The sequence below is a fragment of the Delphinus delphis genome, chromosome 11, assembly GCF_949987515.2.
Source record: "Delphinus delphis chromosome 11, mDelDel1.2, whole genome shotgun sequence".
NCBI lineage: Eukaryota > Metazoa > Chordata > Mammalia > Artiodactyla > Delphinidae > Delphinus > Delphinus delphis.
In genome coordinates, this window is record NC_082693.1 from 29424253 (window position 1) to 29434086 (window position 9834).

General features: G+C 45.4%; 1 long non-coding RNA gene across 1 annotated transcript; it reads left to right on the forward strand.

Annotated features, from left to right (window-relative positions):
* Positions 1-4424: 4424 nt before the first annotated feature.
* On the forward strand, positions 4425-8868 carry LOC132433596 (uncharacterized). The gene is made up of 3 exons (XR_009521181.1): positions 4425-4525; positions 6687-6750; positions 7785-8868. It is a non-coding gene; the product is annotated as an uncharacterized lncRNA (long non-coding RNA).
* The last annotated feature ends 966 nt before the right edge of the window (positions 8869-9834 follow it).

Here is a 9834-nt window from a genome sequence, read left to right on the forward strand (position 1 = left end):
GTGAAATATGGTTCCAAAACAGGCTTGTAAAAGTGCCGGGCTCCTGTGAGAGCCACCTAGGCGCAAGGAATAGGAAAGATGAGAAGACGCCTAGAACCTAGGCACTTCTCAACTCCCCAACTTCCCTGCCCCAAGCCGCCCGACAAGCTGCAGCTGCCTTGGAAAATTTCGAGAAGAGCTTAGGGAGGCAGTTCTTAAACCGAAGGCTAGGTCTTCACCTACATTTGGACGTGAATTGCCCATTTCGCTCGGGTTGGATTTCCCGACCTGTAACCTGTCTCTGCGAGGGCATGGGGCGGAAGGCGTGGGGACTGTCCTCAAGCGGGGAGAAGCCACCCGCAGACGTGCCCCCAGGTGATTTGCTCTGGGCAGTTGTTTGCACCGTCTAAACTGCCTTTGCGATCTGGCCACTGGCAGGAGCCGGGCGATCAGCTTTCTACTCCTGCCAGCTCACAGCCCAGAGGTGAGCTCATGCTAACTGCGAAGCACAATCGCTTTCTCTGCACCCACCCTGTGCCCATCCTTTCCCACGACCTCCCTAACGCAGCCCCCAACCCCAGTCCTGGGTTTTGAGGACGATTCTCAGAGCCAGACAAGAAGGCGCCTGGAGGGAGGCAGTAGGGTGCGCTGAGCAAGGCCGGGCGGTCCTCTAGCTCCGGGTGCAGGCGGGCAACGGCGGAAGATGCGAGGACGGCGGATCGGGCCAGCTGAGCCGTGGGCGGTGCTGCAGTGCTCTCTCACCGCCGGCTCCCGCAGCCTCGGCCCCACGGCTCCTGTGCCGCCCTGGGTATAGATGGATGGCTTCTGGATGAAGAAATTGAGTTTCAGGGTCTGCGTGACTATGGATTCTCTTGTTTCTCTGTCTTTCTTCCTGTGTGTCTCCTTGTGTCTCTTTCTCCCTGCTGTTTTTGTTTTTTTTTTTTTTTTGTCTCTCTGTTTTTATGTTCTCCCTTTCAATTTCTGCCTCTCTTTTCCTTCTCTACCCCTATATCCAAGTTTTTTGTTCATCTCTGTCTTGAAGTGATCCTTTCCTAATGCATAGCTCTCTCCCTGCCTGGTAGGACCCAAGCTCAGTTAGTCCCTTCTCCAGATGTTCTGGCTGACCCTTATGCTCCCCGTAGCTAAAAAGTTGGCTCCCTCTCAAGTGTCTTTCCTGAAGCACGTTGGGTTTCTGGAGGGGACTCCTTGTGATTCAAGCTGTCACTACATCAGCACCCAGGAGTATGAAGTTTGTGTTTGTGCCAGAAGGAGGGGTGCCTGTCTAAAGCTGCAGCCTGGTATGGCCCCTCTGAGCCTCTGAGCATCTCTAGCACCTCTTGAGTATGCCACCATGGAGACCTCTAGATGTTTGCAAGGCCAAAAGTGCTTCTGGGCAGCCTTCACTTTGAGGTAATGCTTTCAGGAAGAGCCTGGGTTGTTGTAAGCAAAACCCAGAAGCACTTCCTTTACCTCTGAGCTTAAACTAGAGAACCTGAGGAGGCAGCGCTGCAGGGAGGATGAGGCCAGAGGTCACCTGAGAACCACAGGGGCAACTCACAGTAGTTTTACTGGAGCTCTGGGGGTTGAAGGCACATTTGCTGTTTGACATTTTAAAAATTATTTTGGTGCCTTCACTTGGAGCTTGGGCAGTACTGCAGATGGGCCTGCCTGTCGAAAAAAGAGTGAAATCTTAAAGTCAAGAGAGAGCTTGCCGACTAGGCTGAAGGATTGTGTTTGCTGAAAAAGATTCCAGGGGGAGCTGATTCCTTCTCTGGTGTGTGGATCTGAGGCACTTGCAAGAAAAGAGAACGCTTGCCTTATGCTTAGTTCCCCCGTTCCCTGGGCTGGGAAGGAAAGGAACTGAATGCCAACATTAGCAGTGTGGGTTGGGACCAAAACCATTCAGAGAAAACACTGTCATTTTCCTCTAATTTGCAAATTGCAGCTATTCATGTTGGATTGAACAGCTGAGGGAAAAGAGCCCCCAGTTTTCACCTGCATTTATTGAGAAGAGGCTGGTAGTAGGAGGGATGCACCAACTTGTAGCTTGTGCTGCAAGCTGGATATAAGCTTGGTGTGAGCATCCTGGTTAACCACTGCCCATGTTCAAATATACAGAGATAGATTCCAACAATCTCTTCCCGTAGCCTTATTTTTGCGTGTGATCTTAGAAGCTCCTGGCATGTAAGTCCAGTCCCCAGTTTCCCAGCCTCTGTAAACCTGAAAAATGAATAGAGAGAATAGTGGAACACAGACCCATTGTTCAAAGACACAGTCACTTTAGGGAAAGAAGAAAAGAACGGGTAGGTGAATCTTCTCTGGGATTGCAGGGTTCAGCTCAATGAAGACTGTCCTGTATAAAAGAAACTCCTCTAAATGCTTGAATTCTTAGCTCTCCAGAGATCTGAGTTTTCTTTTCCCCAGTCCCTGTGGGTTGCTGTGGGGAATGTGCCAAACCTATCATTTGAGATAAAAATTTATGGTGAGGTAAGCTTCTAGGCTGGGGGAAGGAAGACTTAGTGACTGAAATGGGGGATGCTAAGCACTGGGGGGCAAGAAGGAACAAGGAGCTAGTAATGGATGTAACAAATGCTGCAGCTGCCAGCAAAGCCTGGATTGAAGTTCCTTCCTGAAAATGAGGACCTGGGCAAGAATGACCACTCAGATGTAAACAGTGTCTCTGACTGGGAATTCTCATCTGCCTGCCGCTGGGCCAGAGCTGAGCAAGTCCTTTCTCTCCTCTGTATGCACACTGAATTGGTTAGTAAGTGACATGTCAGAGGACAGGAATCATATTCAGTGGATCTTTCAAATCCAGGAGTTTGAGGCTAATGAAATTAGTGTGTGGCCAGGGCTCTGCCAACTAGAAGTAAGTCACTGCAGCCACCCTGCAATGCATTTTCAGCCTGAAGGGAGCATCAGGGAGGAATTTCGGGAGATTTGTTTCTGAGCCTGTACAAAATAATACTCTCCTAATGCTAAGAAAGATTAAATGTAAATTAATATTGACTACGAGTAACATATTTAAGAAATAATCGCCGAGTGGGGGATGGCTTAAAGTGGAGAGATTATATAATATGGTGTCCAAAGACTAAATCTCCCCTGACCACTGTTTCATGGGCTGTAAGTAAGACATATTACAATGGCAATTAATGGGAACGTTTTTAGTCAAGGCTTCTCTGCTATTGACTTGAGAGCAAACACTCTGAGAGTATAAATTACTCTTGCTATGTGCTGACTCTGAATGAACAATATTTCATGTGCAGTGACATGGTCTAAGCTATAGACTTGGAATTGAACGGCATCTGTTTCAATTGTTTTGTTCTCTCAAGAGCAACTAGATAGAAAAAAGTGGTCAATTTGACCCTTGTGGGAGCGTGTTGCAAATCTAAAACCTGTGTCCCTCATACCATAAACGAAATACATTTGTAAATTTGTAAGTGTTTTCCTTCTGTTCATTGATGCTTGAGTATAATCTCAAGCTTTGGGAGCAACACTTTATACATAAGTACTTGGTTTTCTTCCTTTCTTCTTTCTCTTTCTCCTCTCTCTCTCTGTTTCTCTCTCTCTCTCTCTCTCTCTCTCTTTCTCCATCTTATGTAATTGGATAGAACTGGGCACCTAGGATGATGTGGTGTTACTATAGTGGGATTTTTTTTTTTTTTAAATCGACTCTAACTTACCCTTTTAAAAATTTCATAAATACAGGTGTCGGTGCCATTTGGAATAGTCTCTATAACAATTTCTGTCTCCACATTTACTGTGTTTCAGCAAATTTACCTAACAGATGGTGAGTGGGCAATTTTTAAAGGGGCATTTTTTTACAAGAGCGGAGAGGGAAGGAATTAGAGACAGGCACATACTATATTTGAAGTTACCTCCACGTGTATTTTATGTACGTATACCCATACAATTAAGAAGTCTTTGGATGTTTTATCTTCAAGAATAATTCAGATAATGGATTACTTGAATATCATAAACATTTAGGGTTTAACAGATTTGTTACATACAGACGTTGTATCATGGATTTAAAAGACCATAGCCAGCGGGCAGCGGCGGGCGGAACGACCGAGGGGCGGCGCGGGCTGGGCGGCGGGTGCGGCGGTCCGTGCTTCCTCGTGGTGGAGGGCTGGGGTTCGCCGGAGACGCCGGGTTGCTCCGCGTTGCCAGGTTACCGAGCGCGTGCCCCGCGCCCGCTCTTCCGCCCGGGCCGCCCTCGGCGCCGCCTGAGCCGTGGTGCGGGCTGCGCGGGGCGTCGGTTCCGCGGAAGCCTGGGTAGGGCGCTGCGTGCGGGACTCTCGTCGCTCGTGGACGGGGCGCGAGCGCGCGGGGGACGTAGGGCGCCGACCTGGGGTTCCCCGGCGCTCCGGCTCCGCTCAGGGCGCCCGCTCAGGGGCCTCCGGCGCGAGGCCCCCTTTCCGGTCAAGATGGCGGCGCCCAGGCGGGCGGCGCCGAGGTGAGCTGGAGCTGGGCCCGGAGAGGGACGAGTCTGCCACGCCCAGGACCTGGACCCCGCGCTGGTCTCCAGTCTCCCGGGGAGCGGCGGGTGAGTGGGTGCGGCCGCGCGTAGGTCCTTCTCGTGGGGTGGTCAGCTCTCCGTGCGTCCGCAGACTTCTTTCCTCTGATAGTCAGATCTGGGGTGGCCCAGGTTGGAGGCGAGGGTGCTTGATTGGGGAAACCTGAGGGGTTTAAGGACTCTGTTGGGATCGTTTCAGACCCCAGCAAGAAGCTGAGCAAGTTTTCTCCTGACTCTCTTCCCGGCTAAGTTTTCTCCCTTCTCTGAAGACGCTAGCTTTTCTGAATCACTTTGTTACCCGGGGGGGATACAGTTGGTGGTTCTGACCGTGGAACGTAGGACCCGGCGCGGGGAAGCCTGAGCTGGTTCTAGTTACTTTGTTTGCAAAGCACTTGTCTTGTGTTTGGAATCTTTGTGTATGTAACCAACGTTGGGAAGAGCCAGCGTTTTCTCCTCCAAAACACTGCGAGGGGTAACTTTATACGTAAGAAACAAGTGGGCGTTCACATCCATCTCTTCTCCAACCACTGAGCCTTGGTTGTGTTTCCTTTCTTTAAGTTTGTCTCGTTTTGAAGTGATAACAAAAGCAAACAAAAAAGACCATAGCCAACTACACAAAGTATACTGTAGTCTCAGTCCTGCCATTAATTAGCTATGTTACTTTAAGTCATTTAATTTTTCTAGGCCTCATTTTTCTCATGTGATGTTTTTTCTTTGAAAAAGTATAGTTTCTAGAAGCCTCTAATCTCTGTGTCATAGTTCAGCTTGGAGAAAACCTGTTCTTATCCAAACTCCATGACATTGTATTTCCAGCTCCAACTTTGGACTTTGAGTGAGTTGGGGGCAACTTTTTAAGGATATTTTCACACAGCTTTTTTAGTTAATATCAGTCTAGCTGACTTGTCATACTCAGACTTTCTCCCATATTCTTTTACCAGTGTGTTCCTTAGTCATATATATAAAGACTGTTGTGGGAAAAATGACCTCCTGGGTCAGCTTACTGCATGGTCATCGACACAGGGCAGGGAGTAAGATTCTGTGGATTTTACAGAAGCAGATACAGGTTTCATTATCCATGTCCTCTCCCCTTTCATCTTACAAAGACAGCAGGCTTTTCTTGGAGAACTGCCAGATAATGCCATCCTGCCTCCTCACGGGCGCCAGGGATGAGTCGCCCAGGGACTGAACTCCAGTAAAGCAGGTGATTGGCTCATGGGTAGGCATCTGACCTCGGCTAAGTCTATCAGACTCCTCCCCAGGACTTTTCTCTCAGAGAAACATGGAAGAATTGTCTTTTCTCTCTGGAATTTCTAAGCTGGGGAGATATGACTCTGGGACTCCCAGTTACCATCCAGCACAAGAAGAGACTTTCTGTAAAATAAAGTCTTGCAGAGGTAAGCAAGGCTGGGCGATGGAGAGAGAGCTGGAACCCTGCTGATACTCTGGAACTTCCAGATCCAACTGTATCTGAATATGGCTGCATCCCTGAATTTCTAGTACTTGTTTGTTGTGGTTGTTGTCGTTGTTTGGTTTTTGTTTTTAAATTTCCTTTGACTATTTTGAATTTGTTTTCAGCCATGTGCATTTGAAAGCATCGTAGCTAAAAGAGCTAATTTCCTACATTAATGTCAGGTTTGCTGAGTGGCATTCCTTAAGTGAAAAATAATATCCGCTATTTTCTTTAAATAAAATCCTTCTAGCTCAGGTTTGAGATATTCAAAACTCTGCCTCCTACCCCCCTCTTTTCCAACATTTACTATGTCACCTTGAAGCATTTGTGACCACATCTTTCCCATCTAGACGCAGTTGAGAGAGAGAGCAAAGACTTCTGATACAAACTGCAACCTATATGCCTCCTACCTGGAAGCTTTAGAACATACTTGATTCTTGTCATTAAAGCAAATCTTTTGTTGTTGTCTCCAGGGCACAGAAGCATTTTCATGGCATAATGGAGTACAAAGTACATTAAGCCTAACTCTACTTCTCACCCTCTTTTACTTTAAATAGGCAGAAAAGAACAATCTCAAACACATTTTCCCAACAAATAAAATACATATACGATTATGTTTAGAAGACGTTTATGCAGCATATAGTTAGACTGATTAATTAATGGACCTTTCGCCAATTGGCACAGTAAATATATATGTTCAATGTGCTTAATTAAAAAGAAGACAATAACATATTTTTACAGGTTAATTATCTGAGAAGAGTATTGTGCCAGCACACTTGATGCTACAGTATTTCATGTTTGACAGGTAATCTTCTTTCAATTATATTTACTGCTAAATGTTTCTTGGATCGAGCTATTAAATTATAAGGTCAAAAGTAAAATGATACGAAATTACAATGAAAAGGGACACATATCCCACTTTATGAGAATAGAAGTTTTAATTTCTTTTCAATGCTACTAGTAGGGACCACAGTACTAATTTGAGCCCTTACTATGAGCCACTGTGCCCATATACATTTAGTTCTTACAGTAGTTCTGCAAAGGGCATATAATAATCCACACTGTAAAGCTGAAGAAAGTGATTCTCATAGCTGAAAGTCACATAGCTGGTGAGTGGCAAAGTCTAGATTCAAACTTGGAGTCGTCTGACAATGCCCAGGTTGTTGACCACTATGTACACTGCTCAATTGTTGCACCAATAAAGAAGTGCTTGAAATAATTATAGATTTGCCTACCCTGAAACTGCAGTGATTTAAAGACATCAAAGTTGCCAGTTGCTTAACCACATCTACTTACAGTAAGAAATTACATTTTATTTCATTTCTCAAACAAGATTAATTCTGCAGGCCCATAGAAACTTGAGCACACAAATCCTACCTCCAAATGAAAGATGCTTGTTTTCCACTATTCAACAGATGGCCCTGTACAGAGGCAATAAATATATAGTAGAATTTTCATTCAAATAAATGAGAAGAGAGGTTTCTTCTTGTCCTGATTCAGTGCCCATCATTATGGATTATGATGGCTCTTCCCAAACTTTACTTCATTCACTCCACTCTTTCTACAAAACTCCAGTAATGGAATCCATCATTCAGATATATGTGCAAAGCAAAGGACTGTATTAATACAGTTGCTGAAAGTCAAGTTGATAGAGCACAGGAAATACATCCTAATAAATGCAACATTAATGTTTGTGTGGGCCTTGGAGTGAGGGGTAGAAGAATTTTCAGTTTAATGGAATATTTTGCCTCTTGCTATGAAAGTGTGGCTTAATAGTCTTGTAATTGGTCATTTACAGAATCCTCCATCTCTGGGTTTCATGCTTTCTTTACTCTGCAGCTGTTGATTCCTTCTCTTGTTCTGGATGGAAGATAGCAACGAAGCCACTTCAAAGGGCTCAGCCTGCCTTTTTGTGTTATTGTTTAGATGAAGATATTTCCATTTATTAAAGCACACTATTTAAACATTTTTATCATGTTTCAAACTTGACTGTGTTCTGAAGGTATGAGCACAGGCAGACATAATGGGGGATGTTTTCCAGGAGAGAACATAGACCATACCCTTATCAAAGGAATTATCAGAATTTTCATGTATGGATTGAGAATCAAATTCTGGAGTTAGACCTGAATTTAAATTCATACTCACAACTTATTACCAGTCTCATCTTGATTAAATGGTTACCACACTTCTCATCAATTTCCTTATCTTTGAAAGCGGAATAAGAGAAGTATGCCTGGTGGAGTTACACATAAAGCTCATCTGATAGAATATTCGTAAGGATTTTGCACAAAATATACATGGAAATATTTTAGCACCGAGTTTAGCATGCGATTCGTCTTCAATACATTTAAGAGCTATTATTTTATTATTATTATGCTATCATTAAATATCACTATTACTTAAATGTCATTATTGCTAAAATTGCTGTAAAACTACCGCAATAACCCATGATGAATTGCCCTCTTCTGTTTCCTTTGTTTAAATGGAAAATATATATATAAATCTAGACAGAGAACACTTTGGTGATCCTATTCAGTGGAGTGAGAATTTCCATGGCCCTGATTAAAACAAATCCTGAATTGCATGGACTTAAGATAGCAGAGAGGGGCTTCCCTGGTGGCGCAGTGGTTGAGAGTTCGTGACCCGATCCGGGAAGATCCCACATGCTGCGGAGCGGCTGGGCCTGTGAGCCATGGCTGCTGAGCCTGCGCATCCGGAGCCTGTGCTCCGCAACGGGAGAGGCTGCAACAGTGAGAGGCCCGCGTACCGCAAAGAAGAAAAAAAAGATAGCAGAGAGGCTAAGAGATTTGAAGTTAGACATCCCCAAGTGTGAATTCTACTGTGACCCTCTTCTAGCTCTAGAACCTTGAGGAAGTTACTTAAACTTTCTGAGCTTTACTACTAGTTTCCTCATCTGTATCTTTTTCAGGACTATTTATCAAGGATCTTCCTGTTCTCTATGCTTGGACGTATCAATGAATAAATCAGACAAGAGCCTTTGCCTGCTTGCTCCTTCTTGCACGCTTTCTCCCTCCTTACACTCTCGTGTGGAAACGGATGTTATAAATAAATTCTATGCTTTGTCACAAGTTGATGGACGCTACGGGATAAGGAAAAGGATGTGAAGCTCACTGAAGAGGCTTGGGTTGGGAGTGCTGGAGGAGTGTACAGGTAGGTTCTGATTTTAAATAGGGTAGTCAGGGTGGATTTTATAAGTTGACATTTGAGCAAAGACTTGAAGTGAGGGAGTTGTCAGAATGTATGATGGGGAGACCACTCCCTGGGAGCAAGAATAACCAGAATCCTCCATCTCTGCCAGAGTTTTCTGCCAAAACTCTAAGGCAGAAATATGCCGGGCAGCTTGGAGGAATATCAAGGAGGCCACCCTGGCTGACTTAGTCAGTGGGGAGGAAGAGACAGCAGGAGGGCTGGAGGTCGGATATGTGATGGGATGGATTGGGTAAGTCCTGGGAGGCCATCACATGCATTGTGTCTTTTACTCTAAATGTAGGCAGCCAGGGGCAGGATTTTAGCCGAGGTGTGGCATGAACTGTCTCTTGCTTGAAAAGCACAACTCTATCTGTGGCCTTGAGGATGTGGGGAGAGAGTGGAGTCAGGGAGAATCTCGGGAGGCGACTACAGGATCCTCGGGGTCTATGTTGGTGGCCTGCACCAGGCTGCTAGCGGCTGGTAATTCTCAGAAGTGGCACATTGGGAAGGTTGTGACAGCATTTCGTGGTAGATTGAATGCAAGAATGGAAAGGAAGAGGGGGTCAAGGGTGAATTCGAGATTTAGGGCTTGGGGAACTGGAAAGGTGTGGTTACTGTCACCTAAGATGGAAAAAGTTTGGGGTAGAGCATGTTTTGGGGGATTAAAGACCAGTTTTGG